The 14,293-nt window shown below is 41.5% G+C and overlaps 1 protein-coding gene across 1 annotated transcript in view; it reads right to left on the reverse strand.

The window, feature by feature from the left end:
- BRINP2 (BMP/retinoic acid inducible neural specific 2) overlaps positions 1 to 14,293 on the reverse strand; it is a 110,986-nt gene that overhangs the window by 90,072 nt on the left and 6,621 nt on the right. The gene's annotated exons all lie outside the window — the stretch shown is intronic.

Here is a 14,293-nt window from a genome sequence, read left to right on the forward strand (position 1 = left end):
GGAAGGAAGGAAAGAAGAGAGGGAGGGAGGGAGGGAGGAAAGAAGGAAGGAAGGAAGGAAGGAAGGAAGGAAGGAAGGAAGGAAGGAAGGAAGGAAGGAAGGAAGGGAGTAAGGGAGGGAGGGAAGGAGGGAGGGAAGAAGGAAGGAAAGAAGGAAGGAAGGAAGGAAGGAAGGAAGGAAGGAAGGAAGGAAGGAAGGAAGGAAGGAAGGAAAGAAAGAAAGGAAGGGACTGCCAGGCCATTAAGTCCTATCTCCCCAAGGGCTCCTACAGTTTGTTCTCATCCTCATATTCTCCCGAGTTTTATTCAGTTTAGCTTGAGATATCTTAAGCAATGGTTTTCCCAGAGGAAGAGCACTGGATTACAGAGCTTGCCATTAGAAAGCACTCCCAAACCAAGACTCAGCTGTTCTTTGAAATTTAGCCTCAGAAATGTTCTATGTGCAAATCACCACTTATTCAGTTAGAACACAAGTTTCGATAGAGTTTTTTAGCATTGAGATCCTGGATTTGTAAACTAGTGCTCTGCAGTTGAAAAGCCAATAAAGACATTATACTTTCGACAATGCTCTCTGGAGAGTTGATGACACAGCCAGGGCCCTTTGCAATATAAATGTGTTGGGGTATTTCTCTTGACTATTGAGGGAAATATTGGACTTTATACCATTGGTTAAGGATGATGTAATAATAAGGACTACCATTTATAGACCAGGCAACTGTGCTGAGCCCTAAATTGTCTTATTAGTCCTCACCATAACCCTATGAGGAAAATACACAAAGAGCATCTACATTTTCTAAATGAAGAGGCTTAGATCTGTTAAAATGACTCACCCATGATCACACAACTAATGAAGCCCAGAACTGAAACCAGGCAATCTGACCCTGGAGTCTGCTGTCTTAACCATACCCAACTGTGTATCCACTTTGCCTGAATCCAAGCAGATAGACTGGGGCCCAGTGCTCACTTCCTGTCCTGTGAAACTAAGGTCCATTAGTGAAGAACTATCAGCAGGGTCCAGTTTTCCTATAGCTTCTCCAAAGGGGGATCTAACTCCCCCTTTACTTACTCCCACCAGGGGAACAAGGAGAGGAGAGAACAGGAGACTGCCAACCTCAACAGATGGTACGTGGGCTGTTTTGGAGACGGGAAGAGGGAGATTTTTGCTGGCTGACAAAGAACAAGAGAAAGAGATTGCAGAGAAGTGTGACATAAGCAGAAAGAGCTAAACTTGAAATATATGAGGAAGAGAGAAAGATTGAGGGATAGGGACTGCTCTAGGGGACAGATGGGTAAATAGTCTTGAAAGGACATGTTTTAAATGTCACATAACTCCAGCGTAGTGAGGAAAAGTGAGTGAGGAGAGAGACAGGTTCAGAAACAAGAGGAGTGAGTTCCTCTCCATAGAGTTTTTGCAGCCTTTCAGCTGAAAACCAGGAGAGACCTATGGAGGGTTCCCCCAAATAAGGAGTCAGGGATTCATATTTACTTCTGAAGGCAACTTGCCCATCATTCTAGTCTAGAGTCAGCCTAGCAGAAAAGAAAAGATGAGGGTATTCTGGGGAAGCTTGAATTTTATCAGGCCCTGTCCATTGTTAACTGAGTTCCAGAAAGGAGGACAATGAGATGTAAGGGAATTTCTGTTCAGTTGAAACTTATAGATTCACCACCTGTTACTGAGCTCCATGGACTCTCCTCAGTCTTGGCTGAGAGCATGCTGATGGTGTGATCAGTGTCCCACATACTCCCCTTTCCTTTCTGCTTGCAAGCCAATTTTAAATTATTTATGCACATGACTTAACGTTAAGATGGTTTATTCATGAGGTTGCCTTAGGAGACAGGAGATAGACAACCTGCTTTAGTGAGAGTCTCTCTGGAGAGTGGCATCTGCACAATGTGTTACTCCATCAGGCTTTATGAGGACAAAACATCTCAATGTAGAGGCCTCTGTTTAATGATCAATGTTACCTAGTTCCCAAGTTGAGAAGTATTTATATTGACACAGTTGCTGGAGGTAAAAGATCAAAAGATGTCTTAGCTCCAGACAGGGTAAGTCTGTGTTAAGAAGAACAGATTAGTAACTCTGATTGTTTGGATCTGTAACAAGTCTTAAGGTAAATGACCACCCCAGAAGTAATTTACCATTGTTGGCTATGGTTCTTTTCTGGAAGAGAGTGGTAGTGACCAAATGAATCATTCTGTCACCTCTCTACAACATTCACTGTAGACAGGCGCTTGGCCAGAGGCAGGACTGTCCTGAACCTTATTCTGGGAGGTTTGGTCACTGAAGTTACCAAATGGACCTTGTTGACAAACAAGTCTCATCTATCAAGTGACTCAATGGCAGAAAATCTTACAGACTGCATCATAAGAAAATCCAAAGTACCTTTTTTTTCAGCTTCCTTACTTACAGTTTTTGGTCATTAGGGTTTTCAGAATCAAGTCTAACTGGAACTATTGCTTTCAATTAAGATCATACAATGTATAATCATAAGTCTTAATTGCATTAAGATCTTTAAAATGTTTTATCATAGTTATGACTGCATTAAAGACATGAAGTGTGTCTCTCCCTCATTCCTGTAGCCTGGCCTTCTTTACCTCTGCAAGAATCCTCTTGAGCTACCGATTTCTCTACTATTAGTGTGTACCTTGTATTTTTAACTTGAAAATATCCAGCTAATGAAACTTAGAAAATATGAGTGTTTTACAAGGTATGGGTGAATAGGGTGAGTTTTACTGTAAACCTATACACTGCAGTTTCTGCTTTTGTAAAAACAGCTCTCAGGAAAGACAGGTGTGGGTTTATTTTCTATAAACAATTACTGAGTTCTTAACCTATGCATAATACTGAGTAGGGAGCTCTGTGAATGAACAGAAATGTCAAGTGTAATACATGCTCTCAGCTCTCAAGAAGCCTACTGTGGGAAGAAACACGTGTACCGCAGAAGCTGAAGTAATGAAGAGTTAAATAGATATCAAAGAGTGTCATGGGGCAGTTACTAGAAAAAAATGTATTAATTTTCCACTCCATGGAAATTCTCCAGTTATCCACATGGCTTATCCTCCCACCTTCTTCTTCTAGTCTTTGCTTAAATGTCACGTCTTCCTTGAGGTCTACCCTGATCATTCCATTTAATCCTGCAACCCTTCTCCAGGGCTCCAATCTTCTTTGCTATATTTTTTTCCATTGAACTTATTACCTTCTAACAACAAATAAAACTCATTAATTATGGTTTTTTTTTTATTTGTTTGTTTATTTGTCTTCTGCAACCAAAACATAGGCTTCACAAGGGTAGGGGTTCTATTTTTTTGTCTGCTATATATATTGTCTGCTATATATGTCTACTAATAGTAATAATATTTCCCTAGTTCCTAGAAAATGCCTGGCACCTTGAAAGAGCTCAATAAATATTTGTTATTCTTGTTATATGAGCTTGAAATTAAACTAGATGGAATAAGTATGAAGCTGAGTAAGTTACAGTTCTTGCTGTAAGGAAGTCACAAAATGATGCTAACTAGAAAGATAATAATAACAGCAAGAATGATAGTTGTTATTTATCAAGCAATTATGAGCCAGTCACTGTGCATAGCTTGTTTCACTATTTCATTTAATTTTCACAGTAATACTTTGAGATATATGTTATCTCTATTGATAAGAAAATAGAAGCTCAGAAAATGTAAATCTCTGGCCCTAGGTAACACAGCAAGAGAACAGTTGTGCTGGAATTTTAGATCAAGACTCTGTCACTCCAGAATCCATGGATTATTTTTTAACCTTTTAAATTACAGAACATTTCCAAACACATACAAAAATAGAAAAAAAATCATATGGTTAACTCCTCTATCCCTATCCTATCACTTAGCTTCAAACAACAAATGACAAATCCATGGCCTACCTGGCTTTGAGAGCTCATAGTCCTAACTACTTGCCATATAATTAAATAAGTGGAATAGAACATTCATTGTTTAAGAGCAGAACAAGAGTGGAAGTCAACACACATGAGTGGTTGAGAGGCCTTCATGAGGTCTGCTTTGGCTAAACTCCACCTTCTCCTCCTCCTTGCAAGCTGATCCTCTAGGTTTCATAAGAAGCCCCAGAAGTAGCAAGGCTCTGTCCTCACTCCATGCCTGACCTTGTGCACAGGATGTGTGAGGTCTGATTCAAAAGAAAATGGCATAAGAAGGACCCATTTTGGCAAGTGAATGTGCTTAGTTTGGGAAGAAAAAAAAACTTGTGCTCTTCTTCATCATTTCCAAAAGGTCTGGGTCTGAAGGAACGAGTTCATAAAGTAGCCAAGGATGAAGACTAAGGACCAACACCAGAGAGTTCAATCTGGGCTTCTGGGACTGGTGACTGATGATAGGCCAGCCAGCCTGGATGCGCCATAAGCATTTTCTGTTAGGTGTGGCGGGGTGAGGGTTAGGGGGGCACAACACACTAGGGCAGGAAACAGTTGACTTAGAGAAGCCACAAAATTTGGGGTAGAAGGGGAAAAGGCACTGGGAAAACTGATTTTCCTAAGATCTTGATAGGCTTTGAAACGGTTCTTTCTAAGCATCCATCACTGGAGAGCCAGACCTCAGTTTTCCCTCCTGCCACTTCCCGTCCTCATACCTTTTCTAACTGGTTGAGAGGAAGAATTGGCAGTTTGGGTCAGACAGATCTGACTTAGGTTTGGACTCTGCCTCTCCCACTTGTGTAACCTCAGGCCAAGAACAAACTTGCCTAAATCGCCATTAAAAGGGCATATTGTTTAGTTCACATTTGTGGAGTGTCTAAAATGATGCCTGGAATGTGTTGGCTCTTTGAGAAATGCCCCTTTAGTGTGATGTGATACTTCTTAAGCATTTGTTAATGAAGAAGATGCGAAGTTCCCAGTGGAATACGCCTACAACTAGCATTATTCATATTTTTACAAAGGAGAAAATTAAAGTACCCAGGAATCCTGGTTGGATTATAAGGGCCACTGACCCACATCCCACATGCATTTTGGAAGAGATCCAGGATCTGGAAGCCAAGCGTTTTCTTCCTCAATTCCCTCTCACTTCCCAGGGTCCTAACTTTGACCTCCATTACCTCTACATAAACACCTATGAAGGCACAGACAAGGAGCAATCTCACCCTCAGGACCTAACAGCACCAGAGGCCAAACACTGCTCTTGTGGCAAACATTGGAATAAACCATATGTATATATATGGCATACAACAATGTTTTAGGTTGGTGCAAAAGTAATTGCAGTTTTTGCCGTTACTTTCAATAGCAAAAAATCGCAATTACTTTTGCACTAACCTAATAGTTATCATTAGTCTATCCTCCCCCTTATTTTTTTCTGTATTATTAGGAAACTCGGGGCTGTAGAAGTGAAGCAACTTGCCAAAGGCCAAAATTGGAATTGGAATTGTGTCATCCATAGAGCTTGCCCCTTCAGGGATACCTCCTGTGCCCAGGAGCAATGAGAGGGTTGAGAGTAGTGTGGAGTGACAAGGGCCAGCCTACTGTATTCCATATCAAGTTGTCAGCAGGATGGCCAGATCTTCAACCCAATTTGGGATTTGGTAGGCACAGGATTCTGCACCTAATTGCTATCCATGAATCATCCTTGTCAGGTTGTTTTGCTAAGCATATTTTGTGTTTAAGTACAGCAAAATCTTTCAGAGGTTCAGGCAGTCATTATAATAAATTATCTGATGAATAAAGGGCAATGATCACAGGCCCTCATGTATAAAGGAGTATCCTGCGGCATTGAGACAGCATAGCTCTGGAACAGGTTATGTCTATTGGGAGCTCGCTCCTCACTGGCAGTAATTTCCAGAACACTGCTACTAGAGGAAAGGCTGTCTGATAGAGCTGTGAACAGGGTAGGCTCTCAAGGCACACTGCTTGGGTTCAAATTCCACCTTATCACTTCCTACATTTGTGATCTTTAGGGAATTATAAGCCTTTCAGTGTCTCAGTCTCCTCTTCAGTAAAATGGGAATAATACAACTGTCTGACTCATAGGATTGTTCTGAGAATTAAATGAGTTAATACATATTAAAAACATAGACTAGTGCCTGATCAATATTAAATGCTCAATAAAGAATGATTATGTTTGTTTATAAATACTTCTTCAGGCTGTAAGATATTCCACATGGTTAGCGATTCTCCCCCAACTCTGCACGCACTTTGTCCATTCTCTCCTCTGGAAATTTAATAGGGATAATATGGCTGGGCTACAATATCACCCTCCTCCTGTAGGTGGTTCCCTTTCCCTTATGGCAGTACTTTCCATAAAAAATTCATTAATATTTAATAGGTGTTTGGCAATAAGATCAAAAAAAGTTTCATGGTCAAGATATATTGGAAATACTTGGCTAAACAAAGATAAAACATGTTTCTTTATTGCAGACCTTTTCAGACCCCTCTAATGTGATAAGTGCGTTGTGAACCTCTGAGTGCGTATGAGGGGATGGGTGGCAAGGAGGGCACGTTCTCCAACTTTTCTAATCTCCGAACCTTTTTTTTGCAACATGACAACCATTAACCACTTAGGCGACATTAACATTCTACCAAACTGAGTATGGGTAACATTTCATTTGGATTGCCTTAAAATGATATTTCTCAAAGTGTGGCCTGTATATCATCTGTTTGTTAAAATTCAGTTTTCTGAATCTCACACAAGACCTACAGAATCAGATTCTATGGAGGAGGGGCTGGGGATTCTGCATTTTAATAAGCTCCCCAGGTGCACATTGCATTTTGAGAACCACTGCCTTAAAGGAAACACATCCCTAATTTTGCAATGTATACATTTGAAATCCTGAACACTATCCTTAACAGGAAAGATAGTTTTGTTAACTTTCTAGTAACCTATATCTTAATGAAAATGGGTGTGGTGGGGTAGATGATGAGGTATTGGGGTTTTTGTTGTTTTATTTTTAACTGCATAAACATAAACGTCATCCCTGTGCTCAGTATTGAGCCAGGGAGCTGGGGGAAAAAATGATTAAAGAAAAAAAAAAGACTCAGGCTCTACCTTCAAAATGTTTACAGTTTATAATTAAAAAGGGAAGCAGACAGTACTTGGCCTCTTTGCATCATTGTAGGACCTTGGCTGCAGTCATCTTAGAAGTCAAGTTCACATGAGAGATAGATGGCTCATTCTAGGAATCAAAGTAGGGAGAGAAAGAATTTATCTTCTAGATGGCTCAGTCATGAATGAGCCATCAAGATATTGGTGTTGTTTGTTTGTTGCTATCCTGAGAGTTGGGGTGGGTCTGGGGAGAACCATGTAGTAGAGGACTGCATACACAAAAAAATCAGATGAAGCAAAGGATGACGGTGAAGAGTAAGCGGGGAGAGGAGACCTAATAACTGGATGAATTATGGGGAAAAAAAACCCCACTGACTCTGTTCAGTTTAAGGTGAGAAATAACAGGATTAGAATGTCAAATTGCTGAGTCCTACAAACCTAACCATAAACCTCCTCTAAGCTGTTCAGCTTTTTTTCTCCACAGTCACTAATTAAATCATGCCTTGAAAGAAATAAAGTAAAATAAAGTAAAAGCCAAATGCTTTTTTGAGTTGAGTAGATTACATACCACTGGCCTATAAGGAGCTGGGTATCTGGTTGATGTGTAGGGGGAACTGAAAGTGGAAGGAAACAAAGAAAATAGAGCACTTGTCTCTTCCTTAAAAAAAGGTTTCATAATTATTTCTCATTGAATGTGCCATCTTTGTAGCACCTTACTTTCATATGCAGTCTCTTTTCCCTAACTAGCAGTAATCAAAAATATGTGGGATTCCCTTTTCAGTGTGATTTATGTAGAACTGTAAACCAGAGGAACCCAAAGCACATTATACACAGTATTTGAAGTTCAAAAATTATTCATGTCTCCAACAGGAAGAATGACCAGGGAAAGTTTAACATGATGGCTCACCAATTCAGTATCCTTTGCACCATCTACACCTTTTATCCAGAAAATATCTTCATAAACTGTTTGCTTTCTTGAACATAAGCTTGCTACATTGGTACATTCCCAAGTTTCTTCTCACTGATTTAATGAAAACACAGTGTCTGTGTCCTAAGCTTAGTATCTCTATGATCAAATATCTGATTCCATCACCTGAGGCCATGACCATTTTTTCCTGTCACTCTCCTCTCCTACATGGGGCAGATCTGCCCATCAAATAAGAATTTAACCAACTAAAGCCCTAACAAAGATATTGCTGGCCCTGTGTTCTTCTGTTGTTTGCCTGAGCAAAATCCATCATTACTCTATATGCATATGGCATGTGTCAACTGTTTTAAAATTAGCCAATTTTCCTAAGCATACAAATGGATTTTTGTCATATCACATGAACCATATATCACAAAAACAAACCAGTTTTTGTTGTGGCTTTTTTTCTTTCCAAAATACATTAAGTCTTTTTAAGTCACTGCCAAATCCATTTTGCTCACTGCATTTGTGAGATACATTTAAAGAAAACAAGCAGAAAAATAATCAATCAATCAATCAAAAAAAGCTCAAACACTGCCGTCACCTGGAAAGAAATCTAGTTCATTACCAAACCAACCACACCTAGAAGGCTGGATTGCTTCACCCTGCTTTTAAATAATAAATAAATACAGCATTTGCATGCTGCCCTGCACTGAGAGTTTGAGACAGGGCAAAAATTAAAACAAAAGCAAGAAAACACTAAGTTTAATAAAAAGAACTGTCATTTATGGAGAACTCTATATATCAGACTTGATGAGTGCTAATTCTGCATTATTTCATTTCATACTCTAACCCTGTGAAGTGAGTTGTACCACATCCATTTCACAGATGTGCACCCTGAAGCTAATGTAGTAAAGTAACTTGGCAAGATCAAATACATGGTACATAGCAGAGCCTGCCAAAGACTTGAACCCAAGTTCACCATGCCTGAGCCTCTTCTCTCAATGACTATGTCGTCACATGTGTGAGCAAAAAAAACCATCGAAACTTCTAAAGACATGGTATTGAGGCACCCGTTTTCTTCTCTTCATTAAGGCTGTACTGGCGCGTTCTGTAAGGGTTGTAGATCAGAGCAGCCCTCTTTGGGAAATTCTGCTTGAGCCTCTGCATGAAGCCTCCAAACATTGCTAAGCTCAGGAGTGATGCAGCGTATATAAAGAATCTAAAGAATCGGCAGCTGTCTGTATGGTTCGTTTTGAAGGGCCTACCATTCCTCTCAAAAAGGAAAAGCACCATGTCTCACTTGGGTTAAAATCTGTGAATTTCTCTTTTGAAATGCTCCAGTGTTAATTGGGAGGGCAGCACATTAAATCATTATTAGTCATTAATACCTTAACACAAATTAGTTGATCAGGTTACTGAGAGGTGTGAAGGGCCCTGGGGGAAGGATATTATCTTGATGGAGGTGGTGGGGAGTTGCCAAGGAGGGCAGTTGCCAAGGAGGGCAGTCTCTGGATTGCTGCAGGGTCTGAGTGAGGCGCCGGCGGGTAGCTAAGGGAGGATGGGAGGGGTGGGGCAGGGAGGGAGGGACGGGACCAGGGCTAATCAGTTTAGTTCCAGACAGGATTGCTTCTGCAAATGTAACTGTCCCTCCCCACTCCTTTTCCGCACACGCGCACACACACACGGGTCCCCTGCTGTCCCTTTCGAGCTTGCGGGAGTGTACTTACAGGTAAGGGTTTTAGGAAAGGTACCGGTCACTCCTCGGCAACCTCCGGGGCAAGAATCTCGCCTGCGCCTCCGCTGCCTGGGGCTTGTAACACAGCTTTTCGCCTCTAGGGGTCTCTAGCGCCCCGAGGCTTCCGGAGGAGGCTGCCCTTGCTCCGCCGTCCCTCGCTGCTCAAATCCCAAAGGTCGGAGATTTCAGAAAGAAGAGGCGCGTGCAGGGCGCCTCCCAAGACCCCGCCACCCGCCGGCACACCAGTCAGCCACCTGCCCCTGCTCCTGCCTAACGACGTATTGATGATAAATGGCTGAACACCGAGTGAGGGGGAAGCAGACGTTAGCTGCCCCCACAGTCCTCCCTGAGTGCTTAGGTATTTCTATGTCTCAAGGGGATTTCAAGGGCTTCCCTCTGCATCCCCACCTCACACTCTTCCAGTAAACCCAGTCCCCGGAGCTGCCAGACTACAGCCCAGCAGGAGTCTCCGCGCTCTCAGCCCGGCAGCCTCGTGGTGGGGATGGGGCATGAAGCCGAGTGAGCGACAGGGCAGGCCCCAGTCACCAGCTCCCGGCTGCAGCTGGGCCTGATGCTCTGCCCTCCCTGGGCTGGGGCTCCCCGCGAGGGAGGACCGCTGCCTTCGTTCTGGGAGACCTGGGTGCCCTAATGAAAACAGAAGAAAAAGAAAATCACAACTGAGGAGTGCTGGGAAAAAGTACGAAACTTTGAGCGAGGCACCATTCCTCCCAATCCACTGTTGAAGAGGCTGCAGGAGTTGATGGCAGAATTCTGGCTTTCTAATTCATCCTGCAACGCGGGTTTGAATCCCAACGCCACTACTCACCAGGTGTGAGATCTTGGGTAATTGACTTAACCTCTCTGTACCAATTTTATTTTTTCATCTTCAAAACGAGAATAATAGTATCTACTTCATAGAGAGTTGTTAGACTTGAAAGAGATCTTACAGTGCATACTCTCAGCATCCAGTACAGTGCCTGGCACACAGCAGGTGCTTATTCATAGACATTGAACTCCTTGCATTTTCAATTACTGAGAACAAGGGAGAACAACAGTGATTGGTCCTAGTCTCACAGAACTTCGCAGATGTTTCTGGGTTAGTGAAAGTCTTATATTTTAAAATCAGTTTTAATATATCACCTGTGATTTTAAATGAATCACAAGTTTTGCTTTTCAAAGGACTTCTGCAGCGGTTTTCAATGTGTTTTGAATACCTTTAGGTTCCAAGGAGTTGCCCTGGCGAACACCTGTGGATGAGGAAAGGGAAGAAACAGGTGGCAGAGCTCCAGACCCCCTAGGCCTGCTCCAGCCAGAGAGCTGCCCTTTTATCTGCTTTATATATTGGACTTCTAGGTAAGGGTTTGTTGATTAAAGTCTTCCACTGCTTTTTTGAGAGATGAAAACCACTGTGAATGTGTCCTTGTATAATTCAGGGAAACCTTTTCCTTCAAGCTTAAGGATGCTCAACTCTGCTATTTGTCAATCATTGTCTTTAATCTTTACAGTTTTTGCACAACGTAAGGTGTAATATCCATTTTGCTAGGTGGGGATACTGAGGCTGGTACAGGTCACACATAGCTGAGGTCACACAGTGGGTAAGTGACCATGACCAGATTGATGCCCAGGTTTGTTTCACCCAAAAGTCACCCACCCCATTGACCCTCAGAGCCACCCAGGGTGGAAGGCAGAGGGCATGGTGCAGGGGCAAAAGCCCAGAGTCTGAATGTTGGTTGCTCCTCTATCCTTTGCCTTCCTCAGTTTCCATATGCAAAACAGAAATGACACTTACTTCATAAGGTTGTAATAAAAATTAAATGAGATAATATAAGTAAAAACCTAGTACAATTTTTATCATAAAATAGGCATTGGGAGTATATTAAATATGTATGAACTTGTCCCACCCATTTCATCTGCTCGCCAAATAATTTCTTTAACCTTTTATTATAAGAGATATTCATTCAGAAGGTATAGTTGCATGCTTGTGTATATACGGGGTGTGCGTGTATGTGAATACATATGTATGTATGTGTGTATAGATGTGTGTGTGTAGATATAAAATTGTAGAGCAAACCTGCCCTCAGGTCAAGAAACAGAACACTGCCAGCATCTCAGAATCAACCCCCTCCGCACATCCTTCCTTGATCAAATTCCTATTTCTCCCTCCAGTTCAATTCACTTCCCATCTTGTTAAAAAACAATTGTCTTTTCCCCTTTTACTCATGCCTCTGGGTTGTCCCCAGACCTTTTGCTCTGCCTCTGTCTGTCACTTTGCTAAGGTTCTGAGTGACATGTTGTTCACAGGAGAGAAGTGAAATAAAGTGGTTCAGCAAAACAGGTGTATGTGTGTGAGAAAGTGTGTGTGTACCATGCTTCCCATCCTTGTAGGATGCCCCATACTGGACACCTTCTGAGATATGTCTTAACCCAAAAGAACAGGAGGGACAAGTAGATTTATAGGGGATAGATTTGGGAACATTTGGGCTATTTGCTGTACCCCAAGACCATCCAGGCTTGAGTGTGGTACCTCCAGCAGTGAGAGGTAAACATCACAGCAGCTAGTGTCTTGGTTACATAGAAGAAACAATTTTTCTCCTCTTTAGATTCCCAGATCCAACTCTAGAATTTCTCCTTTTCTCAATTGACAAATTACACCTCAATTTGAATGTTACTTTCTCTAAGAGACTTTCCCTGACCAATGCCTCAGTCACTCTCTCTGACAATACTCTATTTTATCTTCTTCATTATCAGCACTTGAAATTATTTATTTGTTTATATTGTTATTTTTCTGGATACCATAGTAATAAAGAATGTGGACTCGGGGTCTAAAGTTGATTAGAATGCCAGCTCCCCTAGTTACTAGCTGTGTGGCCTTGGGCAAGTTACTTAACCTCTCTGGGCTTTCAACTCATCATCTATAAAAAAACAAACCTACTTACCTTACAGGATCAAATGAGTTTATTTGTGTAAAACTTTAGTACGGTGTCTGCCTGACACTTAAGTACTATTAAAGTGTTAGCTATTATTGGCAATGTCCATAATAACCATGATTATCATGATTATAATCATATCTTCTGTCTAGAATGGACGCAACTTGAGGGCAGATCTTTTATCTGTGTTGCTGTTTGCTGAATCCTCAATGCCTAGGAATATGACCCAGCACTACACACTCTTAATAATATACTCAATAAATATTTTCAGAGAAGTATGTCTCAGAGTCTCGATCCCAGCCCTGCTGCTTGGTGCAGGAGATGGCCATATCAACAAGTCAGAATGGTGTGGTGAGTACAGAGCAAAAACAGAATTTGAACAAGATGTGTAGGAGTCTAGAGGGGGAGGCAATTAATTCTGTCCCAGAGTCTCAGAGAAGACTTCACAGAGGGATACTATTTACAGAGTCTGGAAGCTCAGTAACCCTTCAAGAAGCAGAGAATAGGACAGGGGAAGATTCTGCATGAAAACAATTCAAGACCTCTAAGGTTCCAGAGTGCTGAGGGAGTTGCCTGGCGTTTGAAGTGGCTGCTGTGAGAAGCAGGATGTAGGAAAGATGCACAGAGAGGTTATTGGACCAGCTCATGAAGGAGCTCCTGTTTGTTATGCTAAGCAACTTGTTATTCTGACAGTAGTGGGGAGTCGCTGGAGAATTACAGTAAGAGGAAAAGCATGGTCAAATTTACCATTTTGAAAGATCCTCCTGGCTGCAGGGAAGAGACTGGACTGGCTAGCCTTCAAGGGAAGAGATACAGAGATCAAGTCCTGGGAAGATGCTGGAGAGAAGGATGAGAGCCTGGCATCAGAGAGTGGCAGGAGGGGTGAGGAGGAGAGGATGGCTTTGAGAAATCATTATGCGGTCGACCCTGTCAAGCCTAGAGGATTCATTGCATGTAGGGGCAGTGTGAGAGAAAGCAGAGCCCAGGACAATTTACATTTCTTCATTATCCCTCTGGAAGTCAGGTGGATTTTGGTACCTTTAACCAAAGCAGGAATTTGGGGAAAGGAATAGTTTGGGATGTGAACTGGTGCATACTGAGTTTAGTTTTGAATTTTTAATCTTGGTAATGTCAAAGTGAAGGCCTTTAGTAAGAAAGAGTGTTAACATTTGTTGAGTATCTACAATGTACCTGAAACTATGTTTGGCACCTTACCTATTTTATCTTACTTAACATTTAGAATAACCCATTGAGAGATCTAGCATTATTATTTTTTACTTTTATAGATGATAAAACTGAAAATAAAAGAGGTAATAATCCCTCTTTTATGTGGTTAACATGTACGAACAGTAAGTAGAGTAGTTTAATTAAGCAAGCTTGAATGAAGTAAATAGAGAAGGATTAGAAAATACAGTAACAAAGGTAATTTGGGGCAGGTTATGAAAAACCTTGAATGAGAATCAAGTGAGAGAAAGCTTGTGAAAACCTTTTGTGAACTATAGAATGATAAGCAAATATGAGTTCAAGTTGTGGCCAAACTTATTGCAGTGAATGACAATAATGACAATGAATGAGTTATAATATTCAAATCTGTAATTTTTTAAAATTCAATTATTGTGTCTTCTTTCCATTCTTCTTCTTGGTCCACAAATTTTGTTCTTGTTGTTGTTTTGTTTTGTTTAGAAAGAGTCTTGCTCTGTTGCTCAGGCAG

The sequence above is a fragment of the Macaca thibetana genome, chromosome 1 (assembly GCF_024542745.1).
Source record: "Macaca thibetana thibetana isolate TM-01 chromosome 1, ASM2454274v1, whole genome shotgun sequence".
Taxonomy (NCBI): domain Eukaryota; kingdom Metazoa; phylum Chordata; class Mammalia; order Primates; family Cercopithecidae; genus Macaca; species Macaca thibetana.